Raw genomic sequence first — 14391 nt, forward strand, 5'->3', positions numbered from 1 at the left:
CGTTCCAGACTAATCGTTGGGACCCGCGTGCCTTCCACAAAGTTCTACACCATTCGCGTCAGGCGACGAAATCAGATAACATATGGTTCGGCAACAACAGACAGCGGATAGAAGCATCGATAACTTTCCAGAAACTTCGGATACATGCAGGCGCGTCCCGCGCTGTGCGATAACATTTGTTAGGCGGCGAAACGTGGTGCCCGATAAAATGAGCACACGTGGCAATATCCCACAGGCGAGGGGAATGCTATACACCACACCAACTTCACATTCAAGGAGGGATTTGGTGTACTTTATTTTGCAGGCTGGCCTCTCCTTGTGATCGTTCACTAGGCGGCACATTCCCTCCAGCTTTTCCGGAGCTCGCTGACAACACAACTGATACCGCCTACTTGTCACCGACTTTCTTGAGGTGGTGTGAAACCTGATTGCAGTAAGGCACTAGGACAGGTCGCTGTGGCAGGCGTACGTATTCCCCAGTTGGAGCTTCCTACCAAATTTTACCTCGCGAATCTGGCTTTTTACCACTGAGGCTACAATTTCTCTATGAAAAACAGCTTTGTGAAGACGCCTTAGGTGGGCGTGGATGCTATCACAAACTGGATGTTCGCAGGATCTGGCCAGAGCATAGCCAATGCAGTTTTCTGCTATATCTCTTTTTACGTCCTTGGAATGGGCCGATTGATAATTGAGAATTTTCTTTTCGACCGTAGCATGTACTTCCAGTCCACACGCGTTTCGTGAAAAACGTCAAGTTCGTGATAGCATCGACGCTCAACTAAAACGTCTTGAGAAATCTAGTTTCCATAGAGAAATCGTGGCCTGAGTGGTAGAAAGCTTGATGCGCTAGGTGCCTACGACCCTGTACTGCCAGGTAAAAGTTGGGCAGCACGGCATCCACTGCCTCGAAAATAAGGAGCTAACTCAGTTCCGGGGGAGGCGGGTTCTTGGAGCAATTCAAAACTATATGATTTGATTTGGCTCTATTGCCAAAACTAATGCAGGAGGGAGAGTACTGACCACGGTATATGTGAGATTATACCTCCGGGTTGGGGAAATAGTGGGTCTGTAACAGGCGACAGATGATTTCTTGCGTCTTGTGAGGCGGTGGGTAGAGTTGCCTATTAAGGTTATAGCGGTTAGTTATATCGTGAAGTGAGACCAGCTTGTCTCTCGCAATCTTCAGGTAGGAGACGTCCACGGCCCGGCTAACGAATCCTTGGGCTCTGGGCTGCCTAGTTCCCCGGGTTGAAGGAGCGGGCTGGTAGCCAGGTCAGTTCAATCTCTCGGAGAGGACATAGGGTGTGACGAAGAAGGTGGAGGGCGATTGAGGATATTTCATTTCATTTCGTTTCATTTATTTTCACCTTAAAGGCCCGGAGGCATTACATAAGGGAGGGCTTTAATCCTTGTAACAATGTTAGAAGAAATGTACAGAACAGTAAAGAACAACAATAAACACATACAACTCAGGAACAATTGTGAAAAAGAAGGGAACATCGTGTTAGAGTAAGGGTTGGTGGAATCGGCAATTAAGCAGTGCGGTTATTTAACATTTCTCGGAACGTTTTACGGTCAGTGCATGTCACGATATCTTCTGGAAGATGGTTCCAAAGGGTTATAGCGTCGGGAAAGAATGAAGTCTTCATGGCAGATGATCGGGTATTAATGTTTGCTATGGGACGACTGTGGCTTAAGCGAGAGGATGTACGTAAGGGTGGATTTAGCAGGGAATGCCTGGAGTGTGGATGGTAATAAAAGGTGTGAAGCAAGCAGAGACGAGAGGTGATCCGGCGGGAAGCAAGTGATGGTAGTTCAAGTGAACGTTTTAGTGCGGTTATGCTGGTATCACGAGAGTAATTGGAAGTTATAAACCGAGCAGCGCGATTTTGTATTGCTTCTATGTCATAGGTTAGATATGATTGGGAAGGGTGCCAGATAGATGACGCATATTCTAACTGCGGACGTACGAATGTTAGATATGCTAGCTTTTTTATTTCTGGTGATGCGGCTTTTAGGTTGCGTTTTAAGTATCCAAGGGTGCGTGAAGCATTAGAACAGATGGTGTCAATGTGAGTTGCCCATGATAGTGTCGATGTCAGGTGAACGCCGAGATATTTGTAAGACGGGGCATGATTGATAGGAGCTGAATTTATTGTGTAGGTGTGACTGGTTAAGCTGTGGTTGCGGGTAAATGACAGAGCTGTGCATTTAGTAAGGTTAAGCGGCATGTACCATTTCTCGCACCATACTGCGATGGAATCGAGATCCTGTTGTAGAGCGGCGATTTCAATCGAGCCTTTGCTTGGAGAATATAGGACACAGTCATCCGCGAAAAGACGTAATTTGTTCTTAATGTTAGCAGGCAAGTCATTGATGTAGATGAGGAAAAGTAGAGGCGATAAACCAGCGCCCTGTGGCACACCCGATGTTACGCTGCTAAGAGATGAATTATGGTTATTTGCAGAGGTAAACTGTGTGCGTCCTTTTAAGAAGTGTTCAAGCCAGGTAAGCAAGCTATTTGGGATTCCGATAGATGCAAGTTTTTGAAGTAGGTGATTGTGGGAAACGCGGTCGAATGCTTTTGAGTAATCCAAGAAAATGGCATCAATCTGCAAATGAAGGTCCATGAAATGTAGAATGTCATGGGTGAACTCGGCGAGTTGAGTCTCGCATGAAAATAGTTTTCTGAAGCCGTGCTGGTGAGTGTAAAAGAAGTTGATAGATTCCAGGTGAGACATTAGGTTGGATGAGATTATATGTTCTAGAAGTTTAGAAGGAATGCTGGTCAGAGAAATTGGTCGATAATTTGTAGCACGGGAGCGGTCGCCAGTCTTGAAGATTGGTACGACATGGGCCTTTTTTCAGTCGTCGGGCAAGCTTTCAGTCTTTAAGGATTGCGTAAATATTAGATGTAGTATCTGGCTAGAAATGTTACTGGCGTTAACTAGTATTTTCGCGTTAATTCCATCACACCCGGCTGAGGTGGTTAGTTTGAGTGAATTAATGAGGCTACATATGCCATCAGGGTTGATCTCGATGTCTGGCATTAAGTTTACTGGGAGTGGTGGTATTGGTTCAATGAGAGTGTCATTAGTGTTGGAGAAAACTGAGATGAAGTAGTCATTAAGAGCTGACGCGCATTTCTCAGAATTAATGAGATTACCATCCGGATCTGTTAGTTCAATCTGTCTAGAATCTGTCTTTACTGAAAGTAAGCGCCAGAATTTATTGGGGTTTGATCGTAGAATCTTCAGAAGGTCATGATTAAAGAAGTTATCTTTGGCTATCGTCAGCTCCTGAATGTATTGGTTAGCGCACAGTTCGTATTTTTCCCATGTTTCTGAGTCATTTGTTAGTTTGGCTTTTCGGTAAAGCCTTTTCTTTTTAGCAAGGAGAGCTTTCAGTCGTTTATTAAACCATTCATTGTTAGAGTCGGATTTCACGAGAACTGTTGGTATATATCTAGCTTCCAGGTTGAGCAATACATTCTTATAAAGTTGCCAGTTGCTATCGACAGTTCTTGATAAGTAAGACTGCTGAAAATCATTAAAAAAATTGTGGAGTTCGTTATTTATGGCGTCGAAGTCCGCCCTTTTGTAATCTTTTATTATTTTTCTTGTGGGTGACTTTTTCTTAAGCGCTATTGTCATGCAGATATGGATGAGGTTGTGAGCGCTCAGACCGGGTAGTGTGGTAACGCTACTTAAGCTATCGGGGCAAGATGTGAGCATAGGGTCAAGGGTGTTATCCCCTCTTGTAGGCAATGATATTACCTGATGTAGGTTGAAGTCTAGCATAAGATCAATAAATTGTTTAGCTTCGGATAACGGTGACCTGTTGGTTACAGAAAGCAGAGGCCAGTTAATGTTAGGGTAATTGAAATCGCCAAAGAGGTGAATAGGTGCGTTAGGGAATTTGTCAGGGATGTCGGTTAGTGCTTTACGGAGTGAATCGCAGAATGACGGATGGCTGTCCGGCGGCCTGTAGCACACGCCAAAAATTGGCTTTCCAGCACCGTTGTAAGCGCAAGTCCACAATAGTTCGAGATTATCATCCCGACTGATCAGGGAAGATGAGAAGGTGTTTCTGATAGCTAATAAAACACCCCCACCTCTCCGGTCGCTCCGATCATGGCGATACAGAGCATAGCCGGAATTAGGAGGGAAAATTTCGCTATCTCTTACGTCTCCGTTTAGCCACGTTTCAGTTAGTACTATGATGTCGGCATCGATGTCGTGAGTGAAGCTGCGAAGTTGTTCGCGTTTGGGTAGCAAACTGCGCATGTTAGTGAAGGCTATGTTAAGGAGAGGTAAAGATGAGGGACGATTGCGGGGTGAGGTTGAAGTGATAGGCTTCGTTGTCCGTCATTGCACGTTTTCGTGACTTATTTGGGATGCGCTGTTTCCATGCACCTTTGTGAATGGTCTCGTAGCCTCAATCACACTGTCAGAAGTAGGGTCGTAGTGATAGCGCTTATTGTTCACTAGCAACTTGTCTACGTGTAGTTTGAACGCACATTTTTGTGGTCGTATGAAACCTAACAATTTAGAACGTGCGATGCGAGTAGCAGGAGCGAAATCTTCATGTATAGCGAAGTTTGTTGCCTTTAGTTTCCGCCCACAGGCCAGAATGTTTTCCTTTGACTTGAAGTGAGTTAACTTGACAATTATCGGACGCTTTCTTTCAGGACGGTATTTGCCTATGCGATGAGCACGTTCAATAGCGCTTGGTTCTAGATGCAGTTCCAGCGGGCTAGCGCAGAAATTGATTATTTTTTCTTCAGACTCTTTCCATGTTTCTTTTTCATTGTCTTCCAGTCCGAGGAAAAGCAAGTTATTACGGCGCATCCTGTTGTTTGTGTCAGTGCTCTCGGCTTTTAGCAGCGCTATCTCTTTGATGGCATCATTCTGTCGAGTCGCAATTACTTCGTCCTGATGGTCGTTTTCTAGCACAGAAATACGTTTTGTCAGTGCAGCAATTGTGTTGTCTTTGAGAACGTTGGCTTCTCTGAGCTCATTTATATTGGTACGTATTTCTGAAATTATCTGAAGTAGGTGATTGTGGGAAACGCGGTCGAATGCTTTTGAGTAATCCAAGAAAATGGCATCAATCTGCAAATGAAGGTCCATGAAATGTAGAATTTACGCTTTGCAAAATAGCGTATGATGGCTTTCGAGTCGCTCAAAACTGTATTGGCGGTGGGGTTAGTAGAGCTAGAGCGATGACGCCTCATCCGCTGTTTCGGATGAGGTTGAGTGTTGGGGCGAGTACTTACGGAGTCGCCATCTACGGGAAGTGCCTCGTATGCGTAGTACGTGGCGCCATCCTCATTTGTTTAGCTGTCGGCGCTGAGGAAAAACACCATGCGGGAGCCCTCTTAGACACTATGTACGTACATTCGAACCGAGGGAAGTTTTTACTATCAAACTAGTCACCTCGGCCCAGCAGGAAGCACAAAACGGTTTACAGACTTTATCCTTTTATTAAATATGTAGTGAACGACCATGGAGCGCGCTCGCCGCGACGGAGTCTTACGAACCAGCTTCTTGCGCTAAACGTAGGTAATCACTGAGCGAAAACTACGTGAAATGTGTGCGTACAGTAAGCTGTATCTAAAGCTAAATGGAGCACAACAGAATGAAGCCTCAATGTAGCTATCGCACACGTTCGTAGCAGCCATCTGCGCTTCTTCATTTATGTCCGCGCATAATGTGTTGCTTTCGCCGACAGCCCATTTTCGCACCGCGGTCAATTAAGGCCGCGGAATATGAGCATTTGATAATACACAAGCAACCATTGTTGCGTGGACGCTATCACAGCTGTTGAAAAATTATTTTGTTATAATAATATGGACTCCGACACCTACCGCGACTTCTGATGTGCCGTCATGACGATTCAATCTTTTTTTTAATCTAAATTCTTGCACGTTTCAATATCATTTCTCAATTTGTGTCGCACTGTCCGTTTGTCGGTCTTCTCAGCGAGCAACTTTCCACTGCTTCTATTTATTAATCCAGCACATTCATTGTTTGCATGAACACAACCATGAGCATGTGCAATTACTTTTAGTTGATGTGCTTGTTACCGTACCCTTTTCATTCCAGTGAACTTGTCAGTATATAGCATCACCAGGTCCATAGACAACACTTTCATGACATTAGCCGGGCAGCACGCGCGTGCAAGCATCCATCCCAGTGTGCACTTTCTGCTACTCTCCGCGAACATCGCAGCCCCGACTCCGTACCAGAAATCGTCCCCGCGGAAGTGCTTGCTGCCCACACAAGTTGTAGCCGATTTCTGGTTGCCAGTTGCAAGTTTCGCGATCCAAGCTTCACGCAGCTCCTTGTTCGGCCGCTACGTATGAGGGCTGATACCGGGCCCCGTTGCGCTCGTCCGGCACTGCAGCATTAAGCAGTAGCCGACCGTGACGGACGCCTTCAAAGGCAGCCATGGCTTATTATAGCGCTTTGAAGTGTGGTCCAGCAGGCGCCCGGAGCGGGAAAACCTCCCCACTTAATCAGAACCGCAGCGCAAGTGGCACTTCGAAATTTCGTTTTCAGCTCACTTCGACGCTTCCCAAGCAGCCGACGCGGAAGCTGTGTCCACGTGATCCCTCATACCATGTCGCGCCGACGGTGGCGGCAGCTTGTCCATTGGTGGAGCTCACCCCCAGTATGGTTGCAGTGGCGAGAGAGGTCCCGGTTCCACTTACCGCTGTCAACGCGAACGCCTCTTAGGTAGGAAATTCGGTTACGTCGATGGAGTTGGAGTACTGGCCGTATTTGTCACGGAGGACACGTGCTCATGCCGTATGGCGTGCCTTATGATGGATGAGGGGCATACTTCTAACGCGTTGTGAATGTGTGGTGGTAGTTGAACAGGTCCCGGGCCGAAGCCTCGATGCCCATTTCAAGGCGGTGGAAGACAGCCCTGCCCGATCGAGTGCGAGTGAGGCGATTGTACTGGGAGGTGAGGCGGGCCTCGGGCAGTCCGATAAGAGTGTTGTGGATTCCTACAATGAGTGGCTTTGCCGCGGAGGTTGTCAGTGGGAGATGTAGCGCCGACTTATACGCTTGACCGATGAGACCATCTACCTTTAGCTCTCGGCTGGACTAAGGTAGACATAAGGTAGTGTACGGTAGGGCTAGCTATTATTTATGTATTTGTTAATTTGTTGTTGTTTGCTTAGTTATTTATTGTACCCTCAGGGGCGAAGCATTTCAGAGGGGAGTGGTAAAAAAGAAAGAAAGGACATTTCTGTTAAAATATCCACCAGTAAAAATCATCCAACTATAAAACATTGTAAACTCACAAGAACATGATACAGGTAAGCACAAGCAAACAAACAGAAACAATGAACACGAGTTAAAAGAAACTATATAGTTACTCTTAAAACATTCTTGAAACGTTATGGTCTGCAATGTCTGCAGTGACGGCAGGAAGAAGGTTCCTTTCCTCACAAGTCGTGCAGAAAAACGAATATTGGAAAGTAAAGCCATACCAGATTGAAAGACAACATGATGTCAGTGACAAATGCATGATGATAAATACTGAGTAGGAAAGCTGAAACCATAGTTATTACCATTATTAGTTTTCCATTATTAGTTTTCTTCTTTGTGAAGTCACTTTTCATGTGTGTTCCCGTGCATGTGGCAGCGGAGGTGTGCTCAGCTGCCTTACTCTCCGAAGATAAACTCAGCGACAGATCTACGACAGACGCGCCCACTTTTAAACTACTGAAGTTCTCCCTTTAAAACACAAAGTTTGTGTTTCGGTATGTGATCTACAACCAAGTGCCTGAAATCGGGATGGGTGCTCCAATTTCAGTTACGGCTGAAATTTTTCCTTAGGCTAAAATCCAAATTTCTTATGCACTGTTTGCTTCATATATTAACTACTGTGGTCTAGTTTGGGCTACAACGACAAAAACAAACGTTGCAAAGATAGGTGTACTTCAAAAGAGGATCATGCGACATATTGCAAACCTTGATTACCAATCTCCCACGCAAAGTGCTTTTATAAGCTACAATATAATTATGGCGGAATATATGTATCTGTATCGCTTGCTCCGCTCCTTTTACTTTTCCACTGTAGCTTTCCAAGATTTTCTAATGAATCTAGCATCTCTAAGAAAAAGACATATTACACTATCCACACGTAATGATGATGTTTGGCTTCAACCGAAATTTCGAAATAATTATGAAGTTCAGTCACTACAGCATAATCTGCCATTTATTCTAAATGAGCATAAATGTGTGATCACTTAAGGCGCAAAAGGACTGAGAATGTATTTTGTATCCAAAGAATGAATGGCTATGTATGTTTGCCTTTTGTTTTGCAAGTGCTGTTTCACATGAACATGTATGTATTCTATTTTTCGTTATATTCTGGTGTATTGAACTTCCTTTGTTTGTATTGTCATATGTTCACAACTATACATAAAGTTATTACACACATATTGAAATCATGCTGTAGATTTATTAATTAATTGCCCTTATGCTACTGTATAATTCATTGTTCTTCGCATTTCTTGATGTCACGGACACTACCGGTACATCAATATTGCCTTGTAGAGGAGGTCATGGGCCTAGTCAAGCTGTCGAGACAGCTTTTAGCTCTTGACCCTTTCCAGGACCTATTATTTCGGGAAAAATAAAAATTGAGTTGAATTTAATTGAACCTCGCCATGGATGCTGTGGAGACACGGGCTTTGATTTCATTCGACCGCCCCCAAACATTTTTCTGCGCTATAATCACTTGTTAATCACTTGTTTTTCATCATGAAGAAGGAATCTTTGGATGCGTTGTCGGCACACCTGAACAGGTTAGAGACATCCATTCAGTTTTATCTGAAACTGACGTCGTATTCATTTTCGAGACGTGCCGGTAGAGACAAAAAATGGCCGCCTTTAATTTACGGTCTTTAGGAAGGAGACGCGCACCCGTCGCGACTTGCGTTACGAGTTCCATCAACCGGCCTGCCACAAACGCTTAGTTCCCTCTTCCCTGATACAAAGTGCGCATAGGATTTGCTCCAGCGGAGGTGACCGTGCCTCTGACCTGTCCAAGGTGCACTGCGAGCTTTCCGGTTGCGGGTACCCTGTCACTTTTATTCGTTCCGTAGAATGGCGCGCACGCAGCGGTGCTTCGTCGCGCACGCTGCCACACCGGGCCCAGGCAGCCGTCTCCTATGTGCCAGGGGTGAGTTAGGCGCTGGCACGGGTTCTGGGAAGATTTGGCGTAGTCGTGGTCTAAGCTCCCGCCAGTAAGCTCAAACATGAACCGGTGAACGTAAAAGACCAGCTCAAGACAGAAAAGATTCCGGGCGTTGTTTATAGAATTCCTTGTGCAGAGTATGTTTATATCGAAGAGAGCGGAAATTGAGAAGGACGACTGAAAGAACGTATGCATAACGTCAGAAAGAATAATGTTCACTACAACGCACTTGCAGAAGACGCGGCAACTTCTAGTGGTGAGGTTTACTGGGACAAAGCAAGCATAATAGCGAAAGAAAGAAATTGGTGTTCCCGTCAGTATATCGAAACGCTTCTTATCCAGACTACGAAAAAAAAACGCTAGGCAGGTATGATGGCAATATTCAATAACGGGCCTTAGCGGAGCAAGTGCTCTTCTTTGCTGGGCATTAGTGTTCGTCATAGAAAATTCTATTCCTCCTCCTTCCTCCCCGTGGGCACTCTAGGCCCTTCAGTCACGTACTAACACGGACATATGCTCGCCTCCTGCAGCCACTTCTTTTTTGTGAACAAGGCTTCAGTAAGAAAGCCAGAACGTCATGAAAACTTTAAACGCTTTTAGTTTTGGTCTGCGTTTCTCTGTTTTACTATTTCATTATGACATGGCTCTAAGTTCATTGTAGACGTTTGTGTAGGTCTTCGCTGAGGGTAGATATGTAGCTTTCCAGGAGAATTCAGGCAATGCTTTTCAATCTGGTTCATCGGATTGAACCCATCTGAACGCCTTCATTCATCTTCAGTTATTTATTTTAATGAAGAAAATGGTTTGCTATGCAACGAATGCACAGACGAGCGTAGCCAAGAATTATTAATGTACAGACAAATACATATCTTTAGTAGCCCAGCTCGCACACAGACATAAAAAAACATGACTGTATGGTAACTAATAAGCATGAACACTGCGCCATTCAATCAGTGCGTTATTCAGAAGTGCAGGTTACATAAAACTAGACTAATGCATGCACTATATGTAAAGAAAAAACTAGGATGTACTTATGCGAATTATTCCCACGTGGCATTTAGTGCGCTTAAGCTCCTGACAGGGTGGTAATTTTCCGAAGTTTCTTGTTTGATGAACCTAATTTTTCGCTGACACAAACGCATAGGAAAAAGGAGCAGAACATAGGACCATATTGTTGCTTTTATTTTCATTTTCATGTTATTTATTGCATAATGTTTATTTTTCAAACAAGTGCAGCAGCGAAACTCTGTGTATTTTCGAAGTAGCCGAAATAACACTCGCAAGAAACATCCCGATTCACGATTGCTACCCTCGAACAAAACCCTTGCTCGTCATTGCAGAAGGCATCTGTATATAAAAAAATGGAAATCAATTTCAAAGAACAGTATGGCATTGCTGGTGGTTGACGAGTGTGCACGAAATGATCTTGAAGGGGAGTTAACTGTGATACTGCTGTATCAACCAGTAACCAGCCGCTACCACTTGCTTTTTAGGCTGTCTCCTTGTTGAACTGCAGTACCATCTTGTTCACCAGCTTTCGCGCCACCTTTTCCTTGGGGCATTTCACCTGCTCCCCGGCGACGCGCTTTGCGTTGAGACTAAATGATTTTCTACTGTTCGTAACCGCGCCAGCGCGCAATCACCGTGACTGTGTGAAAGTTTCGTAGACACGAGAATCATTGTTGCCATCTCGTGGTCTCGTGGGTCCATTTGCTTGCAACATGCAACCTTTAATACATGTTGAAAGCACGGCGGTGTATTTTTGTCGATGAGCAGTATTTATTTTAACTGCACGTCCGACATGTACACCGACACCCCCTAGTCCCATATTGAGGATTTTAAATACCGCCAGTGTAGTCTATACTGAGCATAATATTTACCCTAGCCCAAAAAATTCATCTCCACACTATGCCGTCCCTTAACATTTCGTCGCTGAAATCTAGTGCACCGCACAAGTTGCCATACCGGAGATGAGCAGGCCGTGCAACTGCACATCAATCACACCCGCGCGCACTTACCATAGTAGAGACGCGCGCCGTCATTGAGTAGTATTTCTTTACCTCGGACATCATTCTGCATTTTGCTCTCATATGCGATGCCAATCACCTAGTGGACCGTAACTTGCTCGACGAACCGCAATACTTGTCGCGGTAAATATATGAGACCTAAGGCGGGAGTATTGCAAGATGGGATCAATGCAGAGATGTCCTGCCGCTACGGTAGCCACGTCGCTAGCTCATTGCGCTGCTGCGCTCTAGGACACGGGTTGTGTCCTGGCAGCGGTGACCTCATTTTTAGTGGGACGACTTGCCAAAACGCTCCCGCACTTGAATTCGTGTGCAGTGTAAGAACCACGGGCATTCGAACTCCGTAGTCTTCCGCTAGGACGTGCCCCATAATAAAATTGCGGTTTGGGCACGATGAATTCCAGACTGTCTTAGTTTGTGCGAAAAACGTTCGTCTACCAATCTTTAAGCACGCTAGGGGAATGGTTTACTAGAAAGACCGCCTCTTTGACGTCAGTGCGTTGCTTAGGGTCGTTATACCCGATGATTTATTTCTCATAATCAGGTGTGTTACAAAAGAAGTAATTCACTATAGCATTAACAGATTCACTCTCTAGTATGGTACGACACTGCGTTGCACTTACGCTTCGTCAATGGAACGAGCACTCAGTGTTTCATGTATTGCGCGGAGCTTGCGGGTCCAGGATCCCGTTTGTGCACGGGCTTCCTGATTACCCCTCTTCACGCGACGCCGGACGGTGGACATGTGGATACGGGACACCAGTTGGTACGACGCGGTCATGCAGACAACAACAGCGCCGTGGAGCGGCGCTGCCGCGCCGGCGTGAGCAGAGCTCGTGTATATGGGAGCGTATACAGGAACACAAGGCGTGGGAGCGCCGTATGGGGGGTAAAATTTCAACCAGCGGGTGTACGCCTCTCGGATCTCTCCTTCACGCCGCCTTGGTTGCCTGCGGCACTGCACGCGTTCGCCCAGGTATCGCACCGCGCGCCTGAGCGTGTGTGTGGACGTCTCATTCGAAGGACATCTGCACGATGCACACGCTTCATCTGCCTTTAAGAAGAGCTGTGCGGTTGACGACTGTTTCCGTGGCTGCAATGCGGCGAGCGTCTACTTAGCCATGTACGAGACGCGGAGCACTTAATCCGAAACGACATCGCATGTGTCGCCGGGAAAGTCGTCGGCACAAACGATGCGTCTTGTCGAAAGTCATTTTTGCAGTTTCTCACACAATTACTGCAACAAATTCGTGTTGTCTCTGTTGGCGACGATGTACTTCCATCGGCACTGTGCGGAAATATTTATTTATTTATTTATTTATTTATTTATTTATTAAGGAACCAACAGGGCCAATGCCTTACCGCGCGGGAGGGGGGGAGGGGTACAAGAAGAAATACATACGACACCTCTGCTCCTGGACAGTGGTAAAAAATTATAACAAAAGAGGAAAAATGAAAAAAAAACACAAAATACACGAAATCTACAAAATATATCACCGCTTAGCGCAAGTACAACGTGCGTACACAACTTTAACTAGTACATACTCTACAATATAGGATAGAGGCAGCAGCGTAAATAGTTTGGTAACTTTTTAACAGTGGTCAAGAGACGTATGTTGAAACCATTAGTAAGCATCTCTGCTTCAGCAATACCGGCGCGACCAAGACGCGAGCCTGTAGCTTCGAGGAACTCGATTGATCGGTGCAGCGGTGATGCAGGAGTGAGCTACGGTCATGTTCAATGCATCGCACACATATTCAATTCCTCGGCACGCGTAAACTACGACCACTCATAGCGCATGCAAGAGAAGTTTCCATTGTTGGGCAGCGCACACAAAAACTAAACACGAGAAAGAAGACAGCCCAACGCTGGTTAAACAACTGAAAGTTTTTATTTGAAAGAGATCATATACCCAGTAATCATGAAATCCTTGTGAATTATACATGTAAAATCGTCATAAACTCACGAGCGATCATTGAACAAAATTTCTTCGTTTGTCAGTTGTTAATTACATTTTTCAGGGCTCCGCGCTAATCCAGGTTGGTCGCCTGGCTTTTTCGTATCATTTTCTTAGGAATCGTTAGGACTTCACTGGTGGTATTAACCTTATCGCGTTTACATTGCTGTTGTGGCAGTTAACAACACAACATCAATTTCCAGCCTTCCGATGAGGCGCCATCGTAAACAAGAGACGTTTCGCACGCAGCGCGAGTTAAGCGAGAGCGCGACTTTGAAGGGAAGCAACGGAAGCCTACACCGTGTGAGGTGAAATATTCCGCCAGGGCAGAAACCAGCGCTGGCGCGTACGATGAAACTTGACGTGCGGTCGTCAGAGCGCGTCGCGATGTCTGGAAGAGTCGTCCTAGGTAGAGCGCTGGGGACGGACGCGTCGGAGTGCCGTGCCTAAGGGACGTAAGTGCCACCGTTCTTTCTAGCATTATAATTCTACCGCCAGTCCAAACCCTTGAGCGATGAAGGAAGCCTCAGTTACATTCTCAAACTTATGCATTCTTAGAAAGCTTCTGAAGTGTTGAATGTTTGCTTGACTTTTTGTATTGATATGCTTTGAGATTGTTCGCTTAAATCGTCTCGATATCGTCGCCTTCGTGATGACTCAATGTATTGCGCAAGATTGGGTCAGAGCAAAAAATACTAAAGCTTCTTTGTGCTTTATCTCTTCAATATTATGAAATATTTTACGTTATAAAGGCCTCCTATCTACTTATTCGCTCATTTCTTTGTTTCGTCCCTGCCAGAAGAGCTCACGTGTCTCTTTACCGGCGGTGCCGGTATCTTCTGGCTCATACGCAAAACATGCAGAATATACCAGTGAACGGAACAACCAGCAACCCAGCAAATTTTCCAGTTGTTTCAGGAGGACAGACTGTTTTATACTGCATTATATTTATGGTATATTAGCGCAAGCCGCTTAGCCAGTGTTTCACAATTGTTTTGACGAGTAGCTGCCTTCACTACATTCAAGACGATGAGTCTATGGAACATGTAACTTAGCTTGTGACAGTGTTGCTACTATGATCCGGTGTCTTCATGCCAAACAAGCCAAAATCAGCGTGCAAGAGTGACAGCACCGTCTGAACGGCACCTCCCATCACATGCTGTTACATCCGTGAGGCCGCTTTTGAT

General features: G+C 45.4%; 1 protein-coding gene across 7 annotated transcripts in view; it reads left to right on the plus strand.

Moving 5' to 3' along the window:
• Positions 1-14391, plus strand: part of LOC142587393 (amine sulfotransferase-like) — an 88729-nt gene that overhangs the window by 46460 nt on the left and 27878 nt on the right. The window contains exon 1 of one of the 7 annotated variants that reach the window (XM_075698367.1): positions 13602-13659. The exons of the other annotated variants lie outside the window; for them this stretch is intronic. The gene's annotated coding sequence lies outside the window, so the exon portion shown is untranslated. Of the gene's footprint in view, positions 1-13601; positions 13660-14391 lie in introns of those variants that run through there. 7 annotated transcript variants of the gene reach the window in all.

This window comes from Dermacentor variabilis, chromosome 7 (assembly GCF_050947875.1).
Source record: "Dermacentor variabilis isolate Ectoservices chromosome 7, ASM5094787v1, whole genome shotgun sequence".
Lineage (NCBI taxonomy): Eukaryota > Metazoa > Arthropoda > Arachnida > Ixodida > Ixodidae > Dermacentor > Dermacentor variabilis.